This window comes from Amblyomma mixtum, chromosome 8 (genome assembly GCF_055824585.1).
Source record: "Amblyomma mixtum isolate Tamu chromosome 8, ASM5582458v1, whole genome shotgun sequence".
Classification (NCBI taxonomy): Eukaryota; Metazoa; Arthropoda; class Arachnida; order Ixodida; family Ixodidae; genus Amblyomma; species Amblyomma mixtum.
Genome location: NC_143019.1, coordinates 80,438,279 through 80,459,825, shown reverse-complemented (window position 1 = coordinate 80,459,825; position 21,547 = coordinate 80,438,279). Strand labels below are relative to the sequence as shown.

The 21,547-nt window shown below is 44.9% G+C and overlaps 1 long non-coding RNA gene across 2 annotated transcripts; it reads right to left on the bottom strand.

The window, feature by feature from the left end:
• Window positions 1-3,043: 3,043 nt before the first annotated feature.
• On the bottom strand, window positions 3,044-14,712 carry LOC149333173 (uncharacterized). 2 transcript variants are annotated; one of them, XR_016285290.1, is made up of 4 exons: window positions 14,272-14,712; window positions 13,507-13,596; window positions 9,563-9,615; window positions 3,044-3,502 (listed from the first exon to the last, which is right to left on the bottom strand). It is a non-coding gene; the product is annotated as an uncharacterized LOC149333173 (long non-coding RNA). The 2 variants fall into 2 exon arrangements; XR_016285292.1 differs by lacking the exon at window positions 9,563-9,615.
• Between the last annotated feature and the right edge of the window lie 6,835 nt (window positions 14,713-21,547).

Sequence of the window (21,547 nt, the reverse complement as noted above, 5' to 3'; positions counted from 1 at the left end):
GTACATCTCGAAAAATTGGTTTTGAGAAAATGATTGACAAGAATGAAACTATCTCGCTTCTTTCCGAATGCCTCAACCGCGCTGCGAGAGAAGGCCGGAACATCCCCCGAAGAAAGGTAGATGCCGCAAGCAGGCGTTGTTTGATAGTAAGCAACTAGAGTTCTCTTTATTGGGTTCTGCCTTTACACACAAAACAAGCGCCAGAAGAAATGTTTCTGTAGAGAGGAAGGATGGAGTAACACTCTCACTACTCGTGGATACCTTAAGCCTGCCATCGAGGATTGGGATTGATTCGTGAGGAATTGAAAGGTGCGGTAACCTTATGGCTTCTCGGTGAAAGCATCAGCGGCACTATGAGAGAGGCGGGAAAGTGATGGTGAAAGAAGAGAGCCAAACTGGATTCGTTATTTAGGGCATCCCAAATAAAAAAAATCACAGTGGCTTAGCTCGGCTGGGCCAGGACATACGTTGCGAAATCAGTTTTGTCTACTAATATTTCCGTAGCGACACACTGTCGTTGTTCAGCAGCTTGGCGGCGTCTCTTCGCGAGCCGTTCCTCTCGGTCTTCGGGCGTCTGGACCGCCTGCTTAGCCTGTCTCGCCTCGTATTCACGCTGTTGGCTGGCTTTGTGCGACGACTCCTGGATCAGAAGACTCAATTTCACGCAGCCTGTGCTACCGGCGTGACGAGCACAGCCGCTGTCCTTCCGTGTGTGCGTCTGAAGAGCGAGCACATCGCTTTCTGCTTATATTTCAGCTGCACGGCGCGGCTCTGCGCATGAGTAGTGAGGCGCAGTGGCTGCGGGACCATGGTTGCCAAGGTACTGGTTGTCATGGTAATCGCGCATGCGCAGTAGTGGTCTTTTGCAGGCATCGCGAAATTTGCTGCTGTCTGACTAGTGCAGCTGTTCGCTACAATACTCTCCATGGTAGCATAGGGGTTAGGGCGCTCAGTAACCGGGTTGAAACCCGGCTGCGGCGGCCAGTTTTCGAAGACTTCCTAAGCGAGCCCGTGTGCTTTCCGATATCAGAGCACTTTAAAGATCCTCAGGTGGTCAAAATTATACGGACCTCTCAACTACGGCATCACTCCTTTCGCTCATTCCACTCATAGCTCGATTGAAGTGTTCACAGAGCTGGGGGGGGGGGGGGGGGGAGGGGTTGTAGTGGCGGAAAACATTTATTAGGAAGGGACAGGATTGGATCAGCCGTAAGGAACTGATCCTTAGAATTAATAGGAGTAGGTTCCTAGTTTGGGACCCCAGTGGCGGTGGCCGCCGCCTGGGCGCGCTCGACTACGGCTAGTTGGGCCTGTAAGTCGTGGCAGCCGAGCAGGATCAACTCCCTGTCCTCCCGGATTTGGTTAGGAATGGGGAGAATAGCCGGGTCGGAGTGGCAGGCCCACACCATGTGATAGGTGTCCGAAGATACCGCTCTACATTGCAAGCAGCTGCCGTTAAAGGAGGGCCAATTTTTTTAGTCCTGCTGGCTACAGCAATGTATTGGAAGGCAGAAAAGGAGCCGCTCGTCCACCTTCTTGAGGCCGTTACATGGGCGAGAGTACAGGCGATGAAATTCCTGTAAGAAGTGGGGCAGTTACTGCGTATTTCATTTCTTCTAAACCAAATTTTGGAAAATAATTTCGACCACCAGGGGATTGTTAACCCCCACTGACATCGCACAGCACATTGACACTTTTTGCCTTTTGCCGCCGAAGAAACGCGGCTACAATGGCCGTGTTTCAAACCGGGAGGCCGAGCACGGTAACTAAGAAACGCTGCTGATGGCTCCTCATTACTCAAATGTAGGTACTGCCATCCTTGAGTCGTTCTGAAATGGTATAGACTTTTCCTGCAATGTTTTTCATGCTTACATCTACTTTCGACGATGAGCTCGACTGTCGCTGCGGAAGGTTCAGTTTGCTTATGCAGAGAGTTTCACCTAAGACCTTACCGGTGTTTTAAATGTGGGCATTTCGAGTTAGAGCAGCGCTTCTTTCGGCATGACGTGCTAGCGGTGTAGTACATCAGAATACAGTTAATAAGTGCTGATTAGCAGGCTGGTTAGCTCATAGTGAATACTTAACTTTTGAAGCGAAATCTTCACTACACAAGGTAGAACCAAGTTCACCGCGTCTGGAGATTTTACCTTCATTTCGCCTCCAAAGAAATCAAAAGAAAGGTGCGTAACTGGCCCCCTTGACAGCGGAGTATCCCATTCTCCTTCCCCGCAAACTTGCCCACTGCCTCTTGGCACCTAAACAGTCGGCAGCACTGGGAGGCTGCTTTGTCCAGCACTGAGGCGAATCTCCAAATTCGGCTGGTGACCTGGGCAGAGAACGCCGCGACTATGCACGCCCTGGACACCGCCACCGACAGCCTGGAGGCCGCCCGCAATGCTGCTGCATAATTTTCGTTTCTTTTTAGGCCTTCAATAAAAGAAATAATAATAAACGTTTTTCAACACCACATTACTCCCACTTTAAGCTACGACACCGATGAGGAGCGGGAGCTTCAGAAACAAAAGAAAGGTGCATAACTGGCCCCCTGGGACAGTGGACACCACAGTCGTGCTTTAAGGTGAGTACGTGAAGGTAGTGACAGATCTGTGCAGGGCATACGCTGACATGCACTGTAAAAAATAAAACACCTGTAAAGGAGTTTCCAGGTGTCTATAACTCGCACCCTTGCACCCGGCCCAGAAAGGAGTTTTGTGACTTGAATACATCTTAAAGGTGGGGTGTTTCAGGAAAGAACCAGCCCGAAAATGATAAAATTTGACCCAAAGGTGCTGAGGTGTATCACACACTTTACCACCGAGCCACAGGCGTTTTACGCTTCTTACACCCCTACACCCTTCAGGAAAAAAGCATGCAATGGGTTCATAATTTGTCCCCACTTTTATTACTTTTCTTAAGCGTTCTTTAAATTTACCATTATAATGCCTAAGTAATGCAATATACCTGTATTACTGGAGCTCTTCATAGCAGTAAACAGGCGGTGTGCACCTAAGAAAAACGTTTATTGACAAACAAATCACAAAACTGCAGAAATGTGGAAAATTTTTATTAGAACAAAACACATCCATAAAACAAGGCACAAGAAGCTTCTCCAATGAATTCCTTACTGCCATCCAAAGAACTAAAAATTTTAAGGTACAACAGCACCATACCTGCTTTTATTGGGCTTATGGTGCTGCAAGAATAAGGTTCCATAGCACTTACTCTACCTCCCAAATTTTTCAGAGCAAACAGAATGAAAAATTCATGCTTGTGCAGCCTTATATACCAGCCTGAAGAAGGCTTGAACTGTGACGCTAACTCCCAAGAATAAGCAAAAAGCAAACTTAAGGCAACTTATGCTGAACACCCATATTCCTGACATTATGGCGCAGTTGTGGAGTGAGCCGCAGTGGTAAGCCTGCTGAGTAGCCATCCTCCCTCGACGAACAGGTTCTCAGCCACCTCAGGATTGTCTTCGGTGAACAGCATACATGGTGCGAGTCTGCATTTTAGACAAAAACAGTAAAATATTTCACACCAGTTTACACTGTTCAATGTTGCTGATAAATTCCAACATATTGCTCATTAACAATGTGTTTTATTATGCATGCTAACGCTAACAGAAAGAAGAAAATCTGCCCATGTGGCGAGCAAGCACCAGCTGTTATTTTTTGAAACATTCCAAAGAGGCCACTGTGGTTTAGAAAAAATAGCTCTAAACGGCATTATACAAACAATGTTTTAGCTAAAAAGCTAGATGTTATGAAATAGAACGAAGGTGGTCAGGTCGTGCAATTAATTCTGCACGAACTGCTACAAGCTAGTGCAAACCACTGGCCTGTATGGAGGGTAAACTGACTATAAAAGGCACAAAACACCATGACAACAAAGACGAAAATAGCGCACTTGAAAATGCTTTACAATAAACCGAACAACAAGTAATGTGCAAAATTCACTGTAACAACAGAAAGCACAGTATCTGATCAAAGTCAGCAACACAACCCCTTCCATGAGAGTGGTCAGCTGCAACTAATGCAAAGCATGCATTCATTAATATATCAAGCAAGTGACATCTTGAAAGGCAGGCAACAGTGCTAAGTTAACATATCTCCCATGTCTGCAGCCAGTAAACTCAAAAATCCATCAAGAAAGATTTGCACAAGGCCACTAAACTACAAGAAAAGGAGCTGGGCCAGTTGGTGCATGAATCTTTGCAAAACCACGCAGGATAACAGGACACAGACAAGACAGGTGCAGTGATAACTGAGGAATTTATTGTTTAGTTTGCAATGAATACAGAAAGCATCATCCAAATTACAAAGAAGGAAAGTCATGGAATCGTCATTTTGTCAAATCTGTCGTGATTATTTATCCAGGTAGTCAATTTCTTTTTCCTTAGAGTTAGTGATGATGTGCTTAAACAGGTTGAACAATTCTTATGTACCATACACATCTCTTACATTTCCTCAGAATTTTACATTGTCGAAAGTGTGATACACACTCACAGTCCGATATGTGTCTTGGTAGCTTGCTACGATATCCTTTCTCGTATTGCCGACATGTTGCATTACATAAATGTTAACATGCTGACCTTATTTCCCAACACAGGACGCTCCGCGTGGCGGATAGATCTTGTAAACTAAGCCACTGTCGCATGTCGTGAATTTGTTTCTGTGCTTCGTCTTATGCTGGGCTGTTTTTGAAGCACCTTTGCTAGGAGCATTGCATACTACATTCAGCTACTTTCTGTGAAAAAGCAAATGAAGCCACTGCAAAGAACTTCCACAAGCTGCAAAAGAAGGTCAAGCCAACAACTTGACCAAAGTAGGGCTGGTTGTGAAGAAGAGTGAGGGCCTATGCCTGAATGCCTTCTTTATGGCAAAAACACGGAACGATAACTGGCCTTTCAGAGTAATTGTCTCTGAACAAGGATCGTGGCAGCAACCCTTAGTGCAGTATCTGCAAGAATTGCTCTCCTAGCTCACCATGGAAGACCTTTTCCTGGTAAAGAAGCCAGAAGTGTCCGCATTCCTCTTGAACAGCCGTACAGAAGGAGTGTCTTCTCATTGTCATCAAGGACTAACATTACACGCTGCCACATTCCACCTTGTTTGAGACGGTAAGAGAAGGCATTGATTCAATGGGAGCAGCATGATTCCAGAACCAATGCAGAATTAATGCTGATAGATTCCTCGAGTTGCTAACCATCTGTTATTTTAGTTTAATTATCTGCACATACAGTGGCAAGGATTATGCACCAGTTCCTGCGTTGCACTAATTCTCATTGTCCTGCTAGCCTGTCAAGATAGCGAACTATTAAAAAGCTTTGCTTATCACCAATTTGATAATGACCTCCCAATTTTTGGACGACTTCCTAGTAATCCACAAGCTTCATAAACAAGGGCAACACAACGGCATTGTTCACATATTCAAGACCTTCTCCGAAGTCCTTGCTGGAGGTACAGCTTCTCGATTTATGGCTGCACATCAGAGGCCCATATGTACTGGTGTTATGTCCCACAGTCGAAAAAAAGACTGTTGCTACTGGCACACTAAAAAATGTCTCAAACGGATTGTGTATTGACTGTCAGTAGGAAAGCGTTGAGGCCCAACTGACATAGTTACCTGAAGCTGGTTTCCCGGATGACCTCGTCTGCAGCCTTGGCTTGAAGATAATGAAAAAAATTTGCTGATCCACCCCAACGAGGCTTCAGAAAGAACGGAAGTTAGCTGTGACGGCATATGTGCATGGTATCAGCCACGCGCAAGAGAAAGTGGTAAGGCGAGCTGGTGTGAACTTAGTAAACAAGGTGCCTAAGTCACTGTCGCATGCTGCGGATTTGACAGCCTTCTTTTATACCAGGCTGTCTTTGAAGCACCCTAGCTGGGCGTGTTGCATACTAAGTTCACACCAGCCTGCCTGACCACTTTCTTTAGTGCGTGGCTGATACCATGCACCTATGACCTTAATCACCGTGTTGCCCACTACCCTCCCGGCTTCCACGTACTCCCCTGGCTCCCTGCGCACCATGTGGGCCTGGGTGAGAAGCTGCTGCCTCGTTACGTGGGTCCTTACCGCGTCTTCTCTTCAGGCAACTGAGCAATGTGACCTATGAAATCACGTCCCTGCACTCCCGCACTGTTCCCCCGGCCCACTCCACAAAGCTCGTGCACGTCACCTGTCTTAAGCCCTACCATTCACACCACCTTAGGGCGCCCAGGGGCTGTGCTTCCTTCCGCGAGGCGGATGGGGTAGTGCTACAGTGCAAGTTGCAAGGCGAAGAGGACGTTGTTTTGACACTGGGCAGTTGACGACAACAGGCACGCTGCAGCTAGCGCTCGGAGTGACTTGGTTTGGGGTGCCTTCTGAGTGCAACCCGTCGCGCCTGCTGCTGAGCTAAACCCCATAGTAATATGCTATGACAGCTACGTTCCGTTCTTTCTGAAGCTTTTTACAGGTAGACAGGCAAATTTCTTTATCCTGAAGCCAAGGCTGCAGATGAGGTCATCTGGGAAATCAGCTTCAGGTAGCCATGTCAGGTGGGCCTCAAGGAATTCTTGCTGACGGTCAATACACGAGCTATTTAGGATATTTTTCAGTGCGCCAGTAGCAACAGCCTTTTTTTCGACCTTGGGAAGTAACGCAAGCACATATGGGTCTCTACAAAGTACAGCCATAGATCGGGAAGCTGTACCTCCAGTGGCATTTCTTTGGTCAGCTCAAAGTTAGCAAGAACTTTGGAGAAGGTCTTGAAGATGTCAACAATGACTTTGTGTTACCCTTGGTAATGAAGCTTGTGGGTTACTAAGAAGTCGTCCACAAATCGAAAGGTCATTATCAAACTGGCGCCATGCACAGCTTTTTAATAGTTGGCTATCTTTACAGGCTAGCTGCACAATGAGAATTAGTGCAACGCTGGAACTGGTGCATACTCCCTGCCACTGTATGCACACATCATTAAACTTTACATAGGTAGAACGGAAGTAGATGGTTAGCAACTCGAGGAATCTATCCGCATTAATTCTGCACAGGTTCTGGAATTGTACTGCTCCCACTGAATTAATGCCTTCTCTTATCGTCTCAAACAAGGCAGCATTTAGCAGCGTGCAGTCTAAGTCCTTGATCAGAATGAGATGACAACTCTTCTGTACAGCTGTTCGAGAGGAATGCGGACACTTCTGGCTTCTTCACCAGGAAGAGGTCTCCCACGGTGAACAAGGAGAGCAATTCTTGCAGATACTGCCCTAAGGGTTGCTGCCTTGATCCTTGTTCAGCGACAATTACTCTGAAAGGCCAGTTATTGTTCCGTGTTTTTGCAATAGCGAAGGCATTCAGGCATAGTCCATCACTTTTCGTCATAGCCAGACCTAATTTGGACAAGTTGTTGGCTTTACACAAGTTTTTAGGTTTCGTTCTTCCCTGTTTGGCGCTTAACCTTCTTTTGCAGCTTGCGGAAGTTCTTTGTGATGGATTCATTTGCTTTTTTTGCAGAAAGTAGCTGAACGTAGTATGCAACGCGCCAACACAAGATGAAGCACCGAAACAAATTCACAACATGCGGCTATGGCTTCGCTTACGAGATCCCTCTCTCATGCGGAGCGTCGTATGTTGGGAAATAAGGTCAGCGTGTCAACATTTGTCTAATAGAACAAGTCGGCAATACTGAGACAGGATACAGTAGCAAACTAGCAAGACATGTGTCGAACTGTGAGTGCACCCCCCACTTTCGATGATGTAAAATTCTTAGGAAATATAATTAACAGCTCATGCCGAGATATAAGAGACGTGCATGACACATAAGAATTGTTCAACCTATGGAAGCACATCATCACTAACGCCAACGAAAAAAGAAATTGACTATCTGGATAAATAAGCCCAACAGATTTGACCAAATGATGATTCCATGACTTTCCTTCTTTTGTATTTTGGATCATATTTCCTGTACTTATAGTGAGCAAAGCGATAAATTCCTCAATTGTTAGTCAGCGCAGTACCTGTGTGTTCCTGTCAGTGCCCTGTTACCCTGCACGCTGCTTTGCCTAGACTAATATACTATCACACATTAAGAGATGAAGTCTACATCTGGAAAAAGACCACAAGGGGTTCCAAGCTGTTTCCTTTCTGGTTCGCGTTTCCTTTCTTAGAGGCATACATGCACCATGTAGTGAACAAAAGTACAAAGTAGATAAATAGAATTGATCATCTTGCAAATATCACTACTGTAAAATGGTGTTAACAAATGGCCACATTCATCCTTAGGACAGATCCGCATTTCATCTGTCATTACATATGAAACATGAAACTATGAAGCAGCCAGGTGAATGAATACATTTTTCCCAGAAATTTACCAAAGGTACACACAGTGATACCATTCCAGTGGATCAGTTGAGCATGCTGCTCAGGAGCAGCAGTATTCATATGGGGTGAATGCTAGCAGCAAAAAATATTGGCAATGCAATACAAGTTTGCATACAAGATGCGAAATAAACGGCATGACATGGAACCATTCCAATTATGCAAGCAGAAAAAATTGCATTCAACCTACACTGCAATATTAATTGAGCTACAAAAATATTATAAAGGCTTCTTCAAATCAGCGCACAGTTGGCATTTATATGCCATTGGGTCATTCCATGCCAACTGTTCCAGGCTTAGCACTGAATCTTCTATTTCTTTAAAAAAATTCATGGCTTATTGCATTACCTAGGCAAACATTCTCCCAGCTTGTTTTAGGCGGAGTAATTTTTTCCCGTTGTGGCCGCCATTTCATGTTTGAAAGTGATAGCCAAACCTAACCTTGCAAAAAAATTTGTAAAAAGAAACGTTCTTACGCAGGACTATGAAGTTTCTGTTATATAAATTAAAGGTATTCTATATCCAATGCAGTAAATTGAACTTATTTTGTTTTAAATAAAACATGTAGTAAGTACAAAATATAAAAATTTGAAATCTTTTATCAAATTTCATGTTCTCACAGTAGTTATTCTATTTTCTAAGCTGTCGAGAAGGCAAATGTGATAAAAACGTTTCAGAGAGCAAAACATGTAAGGCAAGACAGCGAAAGGATTCTAAAGTCGAGAGAATTTGCTTTTTGTGACATATTCAGTAGTCTACTACATAATGAGGTGATCTTAATTAAATTATGAAAGATAGAAATTTAAACAGTACCATTTAATGGCATTTATTTTTAGTTTATTTGGGGCTCTTTTTTTTTTTAAGCGAGAAAACAATCTTACAAGTTGAGTCCCTGCGTTCAACATCGACACTGCTCAGTGCTTCCTTTTCACTCCAGCACACTTTGCCACCAGCTGTAAATTACACAAAACCAGCACTCCGCTGCACGAATACAATGGTGTGCTGGTCTTCGATGCCAGCAGCTTCGGCAATAAAGAAATCTGCTGAAGGATAGATTTACAAAAAGTAAAAATGAAGGGGCCACATGGCAGAACGGCTCTCGTTCCTCGACACAGGGAAGCACTGTTTGTGGTATGACCAATCAGAGTTAAAACCTCTACTACCATGAAAATTACTTAAACTTTTCAGTGGAATAGACTTTTTCACCTGATCACATGGGAAGAGCGCTTATGACGGCATTGGTGGAAGTGTGAGGCCCCCTGCAGCAACAGAAAGCATTCAGAGGCCATAGAAAGGTTAAATACTGATCCTCTATAAGCTGTTTACATGGGCGGAGAAAACCATTAAGAGTGTCGTAGCTATCTGGGTGCTCCAACAAATGATTCAAGAAAACAAAGGTGAACTCACTAGGCGGTTTACAAGAGTGCTACCATTAAAATAAGCATTTTTCACCACATCAAGCCTTTTTTATCTCTCTCAATGGTGCACGCTGGACATAAGTCATGCTCGAGTTCAAACTGACAAAATGTGAGCGAACATGCCAGCAGACACGTCAAAACCAAAATTTGAGGAGCATCCACATGGAGCACCGTGCAGCGAAGCTTTGTGTCTCCTTGATGCCGGCTCTAGCGTGCACCGCAGTGTCAAGCAAGCAGCCAGCAATGCTGGGGTTGAAGGTAGAGACTCAAATTGCGAAATTATTTTCACGCCTAAAACGAAAATTGCTCCAATTAAAATTTTAGAAATGTCACAGCCATTAGAAAATAAATGAGGCCAACCTCACTGAGCCACTGGCGGCTGAATATGCCTCAAAAATATTTTTTTTTCAGCTGACTGACATGCCTTGCATTTTTTTCATCTCTGAAACACTTTTATCACATTCTTTGCCTTTTGGATAACCCAGAAAAATAGTTGAAATGACTGTTATGAGAACATAAATTGAATAAAAAATATCAATTTCCAATATTTTTGTACCTTCTTTCATGTTTTATACATGAGTCCAATTTATTGGATATAAAAGCACGTCCTTTATTTATATGAAAAAGTTTCAGTCATGCATAAAGTGTTTATTTTTAACAAGTTTTTTGTAAGACTTAGCTTTGCTATTGCTTGTAAACATAAGACTGTGGCCACAACACGAAACTTTTTTTCTGCCAAGAACATGCTTTAAAAATCTTTGTCATGGTAATAAAATAAGCCATGATTTTTTTGTTTCTGTAGGAAATCAAGTGCAGTCGAGTACAAAAGTCTGGACAACGTGGCGTGGAATCACCTTATTCAGAATTGCACAGCAACACAATACACAGCCTACTTATCACCAGGCATATAGCAGCTTCCATATAGGTCAATAAATTGGCTGTAAGAGGCTTCTGTAACACTAGAAAAATTACAATTACAAGTTACAAAGAGGACACCAATCTGAATCTTTACATTGTGCAGATGTATAACCGTGACACTGAGAACTCCCACTCCCCTACGCACTTGGATGGTGGTATTGTTCCTGCCAGTCTACCAAATATAGTCCCCGCAATATAATGAGTCTAGCATTTTGCCCTCTGTAGACGTGAGCAGGAAAGGAGACTTAATGCAGGTAATAACAAACATAAGCATCCTAAGAGTTTGGTAAGCTTGCAAAATTTAAGCTTGTTCGGTTCCAAAAATATGCAATAGCAACCTGAATGGTCATTCATTCAAACCATGCGAATGCAATGGGTAAAATGGCTCCACAATGTAAAAGGTTACTTTCTTGAGCTAGTCGGTACATGTTTGTCAGCATGAAGGGCACAGCATGACTATAATGGTATGAAAGAACAAGACAGACTAGGCGCTGACTCAAGACTGACGATCTTAATTGCTGCCACACAATAAACAGGTGAAAAAAGAGCATAAACATTTTTTTTCGCGACAGTTTGCCAGCTTGCAAAACATGTGGCACTGCATTAAAGATTGACTGCGAAAGGCAAAAATGCTGGTGAATAAAAACAAAAAAAAATGTTTAAAATGTAGAAGAAACTGTTACCCTGCCGTCTAAGCTGCTGAGGTAGCCTATACTCCGTCTCACAAGATGTTTGCAGCACTACGAAAGGTAGAGCTCTCTCGTCCAATCAGGATGGCGCGCACTAAATTAGTGTGTTCCTACGCGCCTGTGGCTCAATCCACCTGATGTCCAGGTGGCTTCTTTCTACCTCTAGCAGGTGGCACTTGATGTCTTTTTATTCTATTTTGGTTTGTTTTTGGACAGGCAGACGCCCGTTCCAAAGGGACTAGCCCCACTTTTTTTTTTGTCGCAACCTGTTCTGATCAGTTCCTCTGTTGTCGCGAAGCCACCTGCTTCGCCTGCTTGGGGAAATAGCGCACTGTCGGTGTAGAGCACACAGGAGACACAACAGACTCGACCGACGCCATGTTGGAAAGTGGCAACGCATCACTACCTCGCAGCAGGCCTCCGCAGAGCTGTGTCCGTACGGGCTTTGTCTGGTAATATCACCAGTGATTGAAACACTCCCTACCATTTAAATATACCTGTCCAAACCATGTTTTTAGTTGCAATGCTTATTGTTTTGATTAATAGTCATACGCTCCTCAAATATTCGAGGGACTATTTTCTGCGTTTCTGCAGTCCTGATTGGACGAGAGAGCTCTACCTTCCGTAGTGCTGCAAACATCTTGTGAGACGAAGTATAGTTCTTTGCATCTGAGCACAACAGAATGTTTGCAGATGCATTTGTCTTGCTCCTGACGGATAAAACGCATCAACAACAATCTCCCGCGTGTGCTGGTCCTTATGCGTGTACAGTATGGTTGTACGGCTGAAAGCAGAGGTGCAGTTTTCACACGACAGCCAATATTTGACCATATTGCTTTCAGGAGGTGGTTTTAAGGGGCTCTTGTGTTCGCTCAGACAGTCGTTTAGACATGTTCTGTTTGACTGATAGAGCACGTTGCGCGGGATAGCTCACTTCTGTGCGTCACATTTTTGGGGCACTTGTACATAAGAGAATTCTCGGTTCTTTTCGCATTCTGCAGGTGGCAACCCTTCACGGTTGACACTCTTGCGGAGACATTGCAATTTGCTTGGAGCAGAGAATACTACTCGCACACCAGGCCTAGTTCCTATTCTTTTCAAATTGTGAGACACTCGTGGAAAGGATGCGTTCACAAGCAGAAGTACACAGGACTGTGTACTTCTCCTGTTTGTGAACACATACTTTTTGAGAGGAGGAGATTAAGACATTACGTGGTAGCGCACTTTTTATCACCAAATGCTAGTACCAAGTTCGCAGGGATATGGTAGCCGCAGCTGGCAAAGGACTGCCTTTGCCCTGCAGTGGGTGTAATCAGGATGATGATGATGACGAGAAAACTACGTTTAACGACACTCAAACTGGTTTGCAATAACCCCATGCTGACAACGAACTAGCAAGGATGTACAAATAAATGAGGGCATGGTTAGGCTATGGTGGTGAAATAAAACGTACACTCGCCAAAAGATGGTTTATAAAAAAAACTTAGTTTGACGTTTCGGGACCCGTACGGGTCCCTTGTTCACAATGAATGATGGACGGAATGGGCCGCTTCTTATATGCGCACTTGACAACGCAGTGAGTGGGCGTAGTTATCCGGGAGATTACCCTTCGTCCTGTTAATGACATGATCCGTGGTGTGTATATAAAAAGATTCTAAAAGCAGTCGTGACGATGTGGGTTTCATGGTATCTAATATTGTGGCGTTCTCCCAATCAATGGTGTGGTTCTTTTCTTGAGCATGCTCTGCCAGCGGGTTCGATGAGGTGCGACATTTGTTGACGTCGTTTTCATGTTCTCTTAATCTTCTTCTGAAATCGCCTGATTCGCCAATGTATGATGCATCGCAGTTTTTGCAGGGGATTTTGTACACCACTCCGGGGAAACGTACGGGTCCCAAAACGCCAAACTAAGTTTTTTTTATAAACCATCTTTTGGCGAGTGTACGTTTTATTTCACCACTATGCCTCTCCCTCGCCAGACAGGATTCTGTTGAACCCTTGATTATGGTTAGGCTATGTACCCTGTTTCATGAAGCAGCCTGATGAAGGAAAGAAGGGAAAATGGCCCAAAAAAGAACCTAGCATACAACATAAAAAGAAGCTTGCAGCAAGAACTAAAACACACCTTTGCTTCCATACTGCTCGTGAATATTTGCCAGCGGCAACAAGGTGCAAGCTGTGGCTGTGGACTCCCATGTGGATGTAGATGTTTCCCCTGCAGACATCCATTTAATACCATCACGATTAGAGGCCGCCAAAATTCAGAAATTAGGTTACTACGGCCAAACAATGAAGCTTTTAAAAACTTGAAAAAGCAAGCTAAATATACCTAGCTGGCACAGCACTGGATTCTTTAATCTGGATGCCGTTCTAAAAACAATTAAAAACCAAAATAGATAGCAGCGTCAACAAATTTATGCAAAAACATGGCCTGATGCACAAACGATCAGTGGTCAGCGCCTGCAGCACACAAAATTGAAAGCTTATCTCAGACGTCACGCTGACGCAACGCATTTTACGCACAGATACGGAATAGACCTTACGCACGGGCGGAAAAATTACCACGTGCAGATAAACCGTAGGACAAGGAGTTTGACGAAATAGCGTTAAACGGCTTTAAATTTGACAGAACACACATACTAGAGCTCTTAAGTAGCATGAGGCAGTACTCTGCAACATTCGTTTCGTCAAACCAAAAACAGCTCTGAGTAGAATCATTCTCGGCGAACTCTGTTCAGTGCTGCTTCTCTTCCTGGATACATGGAAAGAGCTGCCTGTCTGCAGACCTTGGCACTTTGGTACTAGAAGCGGCAAGTCTTGAGGCCGCTCTTCCATAAAATATGCTTTGAATAATGAACACCAGCATGCATGAAGACATAGTATTGCTTACCATTCGAGGCAGGTGTGTAGTCGTGCCGAGCTGATGAAGTACGTCTCCAAGTCACGGCAACGCTAGTTTTTCATTAACGCCGACTTCAGGACGTTTCTACATTACAAAATGCATTCTGGTGCATAAACACGCGCACATTATAACTTCGCCCCTGATTTCTGATATCAAACCTTTAAAACGTGAGCGAGCGCCGGCCTTTCTGCCAATCTACAACAAAGAAACGCATTCGGCAGAGCCTCCAAAGTGTGCTTCTGTTCCGATACGTGAGATACGAGTACTTGGACAGCAGTGAACGAACCTACGCACTACTCCAGTTATATATGCACAAAAAACACTTCAGTTCAACGCGGTACCTCGAAAAACGCGGTCGAAAACGCAGTTCACGTCAACTGCTGAAATCCGCACACCACGACCGACGCCACACCGTACACAACAGGCAGGAAAAAATCAACAAAGGCCCGACGGTACCGATGGCCGCCTAGCGGCGGAAATGTAGTTTCAGTTTCAGTTTTACTTTCAGTTTTGAATTCAGTTTATTGGGTTTTTTACAGTGCGTACGGAAGCTAGAATGTATTTGCAGCATCGGAACAGCATACGCAACGATTGCCAACCGTTACCAGTTACGGAAAATGCGAAGTGATTAAATTAGATATATTTCTTCGTATTCAAAAGTTACCATGAATTGGCCCCCTTGCCGTTTCTTTCTTTTTACGTTCACTCCAGCGGCTGCATTTCGATGGTGGCGAAATATATATAAAAAAGTGTAGCCTATATCGTCGTCGAAAGTGGAGGGAGCATGAAATGTATGGCAGTCACGGCGTAGCATATTTTGGGACGGCACCCCCACCGTCAAGCGACACCTTCGAAGGGCCGCACAGGGACGGTGCCAGGGCATTCGTGGTGAGGAGGCTCAGAGAGGTAGAAGATGAGCGGGAGGGCGCTATGTTATGATGGATAGGCATAATGCTCCAAGGCCTGTGGCATTGCTCTTCATAAACTTAAATTAATCAACAAAACGCAGCGGTGATTGAGAGCAACACATAAGGCCGAATGCCGACTGCAAGGTCTGATCGCGACAGATTTTTCTGCGGTCCAGTAGACCTTCAGCTCCCTTGGCGCTCTCATGGGCCCGCACAGCGTGCTTCCACTCGCGGCGCGCCTGTTACGAGATCAGCGGGAGGATCGAAATGTTCGCTTAAGGTTCTAAAAGTTCTAGCTCATGTTCTCTGTCCTGTGCGCTGCTGTGCGTAGACGATGTTCGCTAGTTTGTCCAGAACGGAAACTGGAAGCACTAAATGCCTAAATTGTCCGTGTGTTGTGCGAATGTCAGTGCACGTTAAAGGACCCACGATTGCCGAAAATGGTATGGAGTCCTCCACTACGGTGTCTCCGATAGCTCAGGTTTAGCTTTCAGACATTAAACGCTGTATACCGCAGCATTTAACTTTTTTGTAATGGGTTTGCACAGGTACCTTCTGCTACTCGCTCAGTTTTGGAGAGCTACGTACGTCGGGGCAAAATAAAATTTTTGTTTTCTTCCCTTTGCTCTTTGAGCTTCTCAAGCTCTTCTGGGACCCTAATTAACTTCAGGTCTCCATCATTACCTTTCTTCCAGTTGACACAGAGGTTACTTCAAGAAATTGCTAATTTTGGTCTTGTTTTTTGGCGTAGTTTCGTGCGGAAAGTAGAATGATTTCGCGCTGACAGTACTCCGTTTGAAAAATATGCAGGGTGTTTCACGCAACTTGAACCAAGGATTTAAAAAAAGCGGTACACCGCAGCCAGCTGAAACCAACGATGCATTGTTCGCCATCATGTGGCGCTCCTCAGAATATTTTGTATTGCGCTTAATTAATTAACTAAGATGAATTATGCAATTTTTCATATATTCACTTTAGTGCCAAGACCATTACGTTAGGTTGTAGAGCAGGTTTATAAACAACGAATACAGTTTATTGTAGCATCGTATCTCCTACGGGGTCCTTTTTTCCGGCATCTAAAGAAAGCCAACGAAATATGAAAAGATACCACGTGACTACGCTCGTGCGCTACCAAATTGCAACGCTCTCAACGGCGTTTTCGAGCAAACTGAGCATGGAAACTGAGTGTGCCCGCTGACCGTGGCGAAGTGAACGGCCGCCGCTCTTAGCAGCGGCTTGACAGTGCGTCAGCACTTTCCGCAGCGGCGCGGCGGCCGTAATAAAATCAATAACTCTTTTTTTTTTTCAGCTGCGAGTGAACCAATATTTTTCTCGCCGCTGCATGTATGTTCTCGGGTGCGAAAGATGTAAACCATGCCTCAAAGTGCAATCCTCAAAAGCGCATACTATCGCCCCCGTCAGAGCGTTTGTACTACCTTCATAATTAGTTAAGTTGGGATCGCAATGTGGAATGTTGCCTTAACAATCGCGTCGATGCATCAGTGAAACGTGGATAAAATGCCGAAAACGCATGTTACTGCTTCACACGTGCACGTGTTGTTGTCACACTAACCACGCCAACACATTTTGTCCCATAAAACGCACGAGCTACAGCTATATTTTATGTTTTTTACAGTTCCCTTCCCCAATTAGTCCGGCATGCATAACTGAGGTGAAGCCAGCTTTACATTTTTTAAAGGAACACCCTTGCCTGCACTGGCGGGTATTTTGACCATATGCACCCGCCCCTAAAATGCTAGGTTGCAGACGGGTGCAGGACGGGTGCACGAGTAACAGAAACTCCTATTTTGTCGGGTGCGAGGGTGTGTTTGTCAGTATGTTCCCTTTAAAGGTGTGAAATTTTTTACAGTGTGGGCAACGTTGTTGCAGAAACACCGCTTCGGTGGCTTAGTGGATATGGCACTGGCATCCTGACCCGAAAGACGCGTGTTCTATCCCGGCTACGGTGGTCGAATTTCGATGAAGCCGAAATTCTAGAGTTCGAACCTGAGTACTCTGGCAACGTTTCGCTGGAGGCGAAACGCAAAAGGCGCCCGTGTGGTCTGCGATGTCAGTGCAGGCTAAAGATCTCCCGGTTGTCGAAATTTTTCCGCAGCCGTCCACTGCGACACCTCTTTGTTCCTTTCTTCTTTCACTCCCTCCTTTATGCTTTCCCTTACAGCGTGTTTTGGGTGTACACTGAGATATTTGAGACCACTACTGCGTCATTTCCTTTCGCCAAAAACTAATTTTCAATTTCAATTCTATAGGCCTTTGTATTGTGCGATGTCAGCATTGTCAGTGCGCTTTAATGAACCCCAGATCGTCGAAGTTTGTGGAGTCCCTCATAGCCATAGTCGCTTTGAGACATTTGACTGAAACCGTTGCGGCAGACACGCGGCACTGATACCATAGGCCTTGGGAGTTCATTGTGTTCGTTGGATTTGGCATTGACAACCTTTTAGACTCCGATTTCTTTAGCGAAAGTGCGTATAACTGGCTCCATGTGTCAGTGGACGCCTGAATCGCGGTTTGAGGTGCGTGTGTTGGTTAGAGAGAGAGAAATGTAGCCTGCATGTGTTAGCACTGACAGCGTTGTGTCAGACACGCGGCAATTCAGGAATAGGCCGCAGCGTTCACCGGGTGAGCAATCTCTCGCGATCAACCATTAAATGTCACCCGCAAGGGGAGCAGGGTAGCCGCGTTAACTATCCAGTGTCCGGAATGTACTAATCTTTACAAACGCCCAGCGGTGTCTAGTTGCGCGGTACACCATAGCTTTCGCTTTCTAACCAGGTACAGTAGTAGTTAAGCCCCAGCTTATTTTAGAGCGCACCTCTTTGGCGCCCATTTCTGCGCTTCGCGGCGTCGCGTCGCTGTCGCCATTGTCCGTTGCAACCAGCACTGGACAATGCAGCAAAAGCAATGCAGCGGGAGCTTGGAAAGCAAAGAAGCATAACTGCCCTCTTGGAACAGTGAACACCTAATCGTGCATTAAGTTACGCAGGGATGGTGACAGATGTGCGCCGCATGCGTTCGCATTGGCAACGTTATGCCATTTTACAGAAAGGAAGTGCGCAAAGCTGGCTCCCTGGGTCAGTGGACGCCTGAATCGCTCTTATAAGTACGTGGGAATTGCTGGAAGGGAACAATTTTTATTAGACAAAAGAAATCTTCCACGGTGGTCTCCTAATGGTCCAGGAGCCCACAGGCTTGTGCTTCACATAACGCCCGGTCCACCAGCTGTTTCTGGCTGGCCGGCTGAGCGGTCCGTAAAGCTGCCTCCCAGGAAGAATGAGTGGAAGTGGGGATGGGGGGGTACTGCCTGTGGGGCAGGACATTCCCAAAGATAGTGGAACAGTGTGGATCTGGGCACGCCCCCGGTGTTGCAATCAGGAAGAAAGGTGGGGTGAAAGCATGAGTAACTGTAGGCGAAATAAAGGAGCCTGTCTGTAATTGTCGCCAAATGGCTCTCGATGAGGGCGACAAGTAACTATGGGGTGGTTTGGTTTAGTTTGGTTTCTTGGGGTTTAACATCCCAAAGCGACTAAGGCTATGAGTGACGCCGTAGTGAAGGGCTCCGGAAATTTCGAGTTCTTTTACGTGCACTGACATCGCACAGTACACGGGCGTTAAGAATTTTGCCTCCACGGAAATTCCACCACCACGGCCGGGATCGAACTCTCGTCTTTCGGGTCAGCAGCCGAGCGCCACAACCACTGAGCCACCGCGGCGGTGGCGATGTGATCCGGCTGAGTTAGTAGAATGTGCTGATTTGATGATATGTTGACAGGACCGATGGGGCTACACGGCGTGATGAGAGAGAGATGCGGGATGCATGCGTTAGTGCATGCCTTAGTGCTCGCGATCAACCATTAACTGCCACCTGCCAGGGTGGCAGGGTGGGTGGAGACTTTAATTTGGATATAGAGACAAACAGGAATTTCTTACCACTTATGCGGGAGGGCTTCCCGTTCCTCTCGCTCGTAATGCCTCCCATGGCTGTGACAACATCGCGAAATACTTGCATAGACATCGTCTTTGAAAGCCAGGCATTCATGCAGGTAGTCGAGCTTATATTCATCTATTTCTCCGACCACAAAGCTTCCTTCATGGCAATCAAGAAAGGTTATCGGGATGTTTCTTGAAGAAGAAATGCCTGTGAAATATAAGCAGTAGTCTATAATCGTACACACATGTTTAGCTCAAATTCTTGCCCTGAATCTATAGATGAGCTGCTCTCAAATTTCCCAGTAGGAAGTAAGGTGATCGTCAGCAATATTTTTTTTAAATCTACATTTAAAAACACAACCTGCTAGCGCACGTTTTTGCAGCTGGCCTAACAACGTCAATCCGATACCGTTTTTTCTTTTCGTTCTCGCGTAAGTTTCTTCTTCACCAGAAAATCTGCTGGGAATTACTCCCATAAAAATACAAGCGGTGTTTGACCCCAATTTGACGCACCGCTTTCCGTACAAAAGCGAGAGCAGTCGGGAAAACATCTGAAGCGAAAGATGGGAGAAAAAGTGGTCCGATAGAAGAATCAGGACAGAGATAAAAAACATTACAATAAAATTTCCATGGGACACAGGTGAGCAGTGAAGAATAAAAAGTGCATCCGCTCAGGTGTCACAAAATAGGCTACCTGCACTGAGGGCATAGTCTGCCGTCTATCACAGCGCACAGCCCTGTTTTGTGGCCGTCGAGCTTGTCGCAGGCATCTTTCTGTTCGTACCGCCTATAGAAGGGTAAGTGGAGTAATTTTACAGGCTCTCGACTTGTCGCAAAGCGCATCATTAGAGCACTGAAAAGAAAATCTAGTAAGGCTTCTTAAGAAATATTTGCGGCGCTCTATATATTCTAGGTTTCGCCATTGAAATTTATAACGAAATAAAGATAGGCTAAAGCGCAGTCTGAAAAAAAAAATTCCGCACGGGACATTCATAAATGTGGTTTCAGCAAATAAATGCAAGACTTTGGGCGACTCACACAGTGGTTCACTGCAGTGAAATTTTGATACACCTTCAAATATTCAGCATTGATCAGAGTTGAACGCCAGACGCAGAAGTACAACCTCTCTTAAAGTACCAGCTGCTTTTAACAACAGTGCAGTGAGGTTTGCAAACTGCAACTCGTCGCATCCTGGCGTTAGGGAGTGCAAAGGCAGGAATTAGGCTTTGTGTTCAGAGAGCTGAAAAGAACATTGGTGTTGGCGCTATCTTTTCTATTGCTGTCCACTTGTGCAGTCAAGCCGAATGTTGCGTCAAGTAGGGTGCATTGATCGGTGAAGGCTACCGACAGGCAGAGGAAGCGTGAACTTGAGGCGGTGACGCCACTAGCGAAAGGATGGAATACTCCAGTTTCCTCAGCCTGTTCTGGCGCCCACGTGTCACCGGCATCCCTTCGGTCGTTTCAGATTGGCTTATATAGATACAGTGTCCTATTTTTTCCTTCCAACAAATAATAATAATAATAATAATGTGTTTATTTCCATCAGTGATGGGGGAGACTGCGGATAAAAGCCGCTTGACAACAAGCGACTTGGCTGAAGCCCGCAGCCCCCCTACAAAGCGGGCAGCGATAGAACAACAAAAAAAAAGACTCACAGAAAGCACAATATTCAAAATTAATGCACGCACACTTGATAGTCAGAAGAGGTAAATAACAAAAAGCAAGATAGCATTTTTAGTTGTTATTGTAGGCAAGGATTGTTAATGAAATGTTTGCTCTCTCTACATTGCCGTAAAGATTATTTCCCGCGCAAAACGTATCCGCCTCTACGTAAAAGCGCGAAAATATATTTCGCCAGAATGTTAGGGCCCCGTAATACTTGCAGTTTCGCAAAGGACGGCGTAGTGAGCAAAATTGATTCCTTTTTTATTTTTGGCTAGTCTAGTTCAGTACCTCCGAAGAATGGTACATTAAGCGCCTGGCTCACAAGGATCTCGTGGGTCTTTCTAAGCACATTACGTGGAAGCAAAAGTTATGTACGTTCTTTCAAAATTCGTCTCACCGGTATAGTGGTTTCCTTTTATATAGGTAGCCACCAGTACTAATTTTTTTTAATACTTATTTGAATAACCTCTTACCAGATCGCCGAAGGAATAAAACTAAATATTTTAAATAAGTGGGCGCTATTCGAAGGTCTTTCCAAGTATTCCAATTATTTTTTTATAAATTTCATGAAGAAAAGCCATGCATTTTATCGACGACTATTTCAAAGACAGTGACCACTTATAATCTGCACAGCATATGAAATCGGCCTTCGCCGATTTCACTAAGGTTGACCGCCGCTATGTGGTGCATTCTCTCGGCAACGTTCATACTTCTCCCATACATTTCCTCTAAGATTGAGT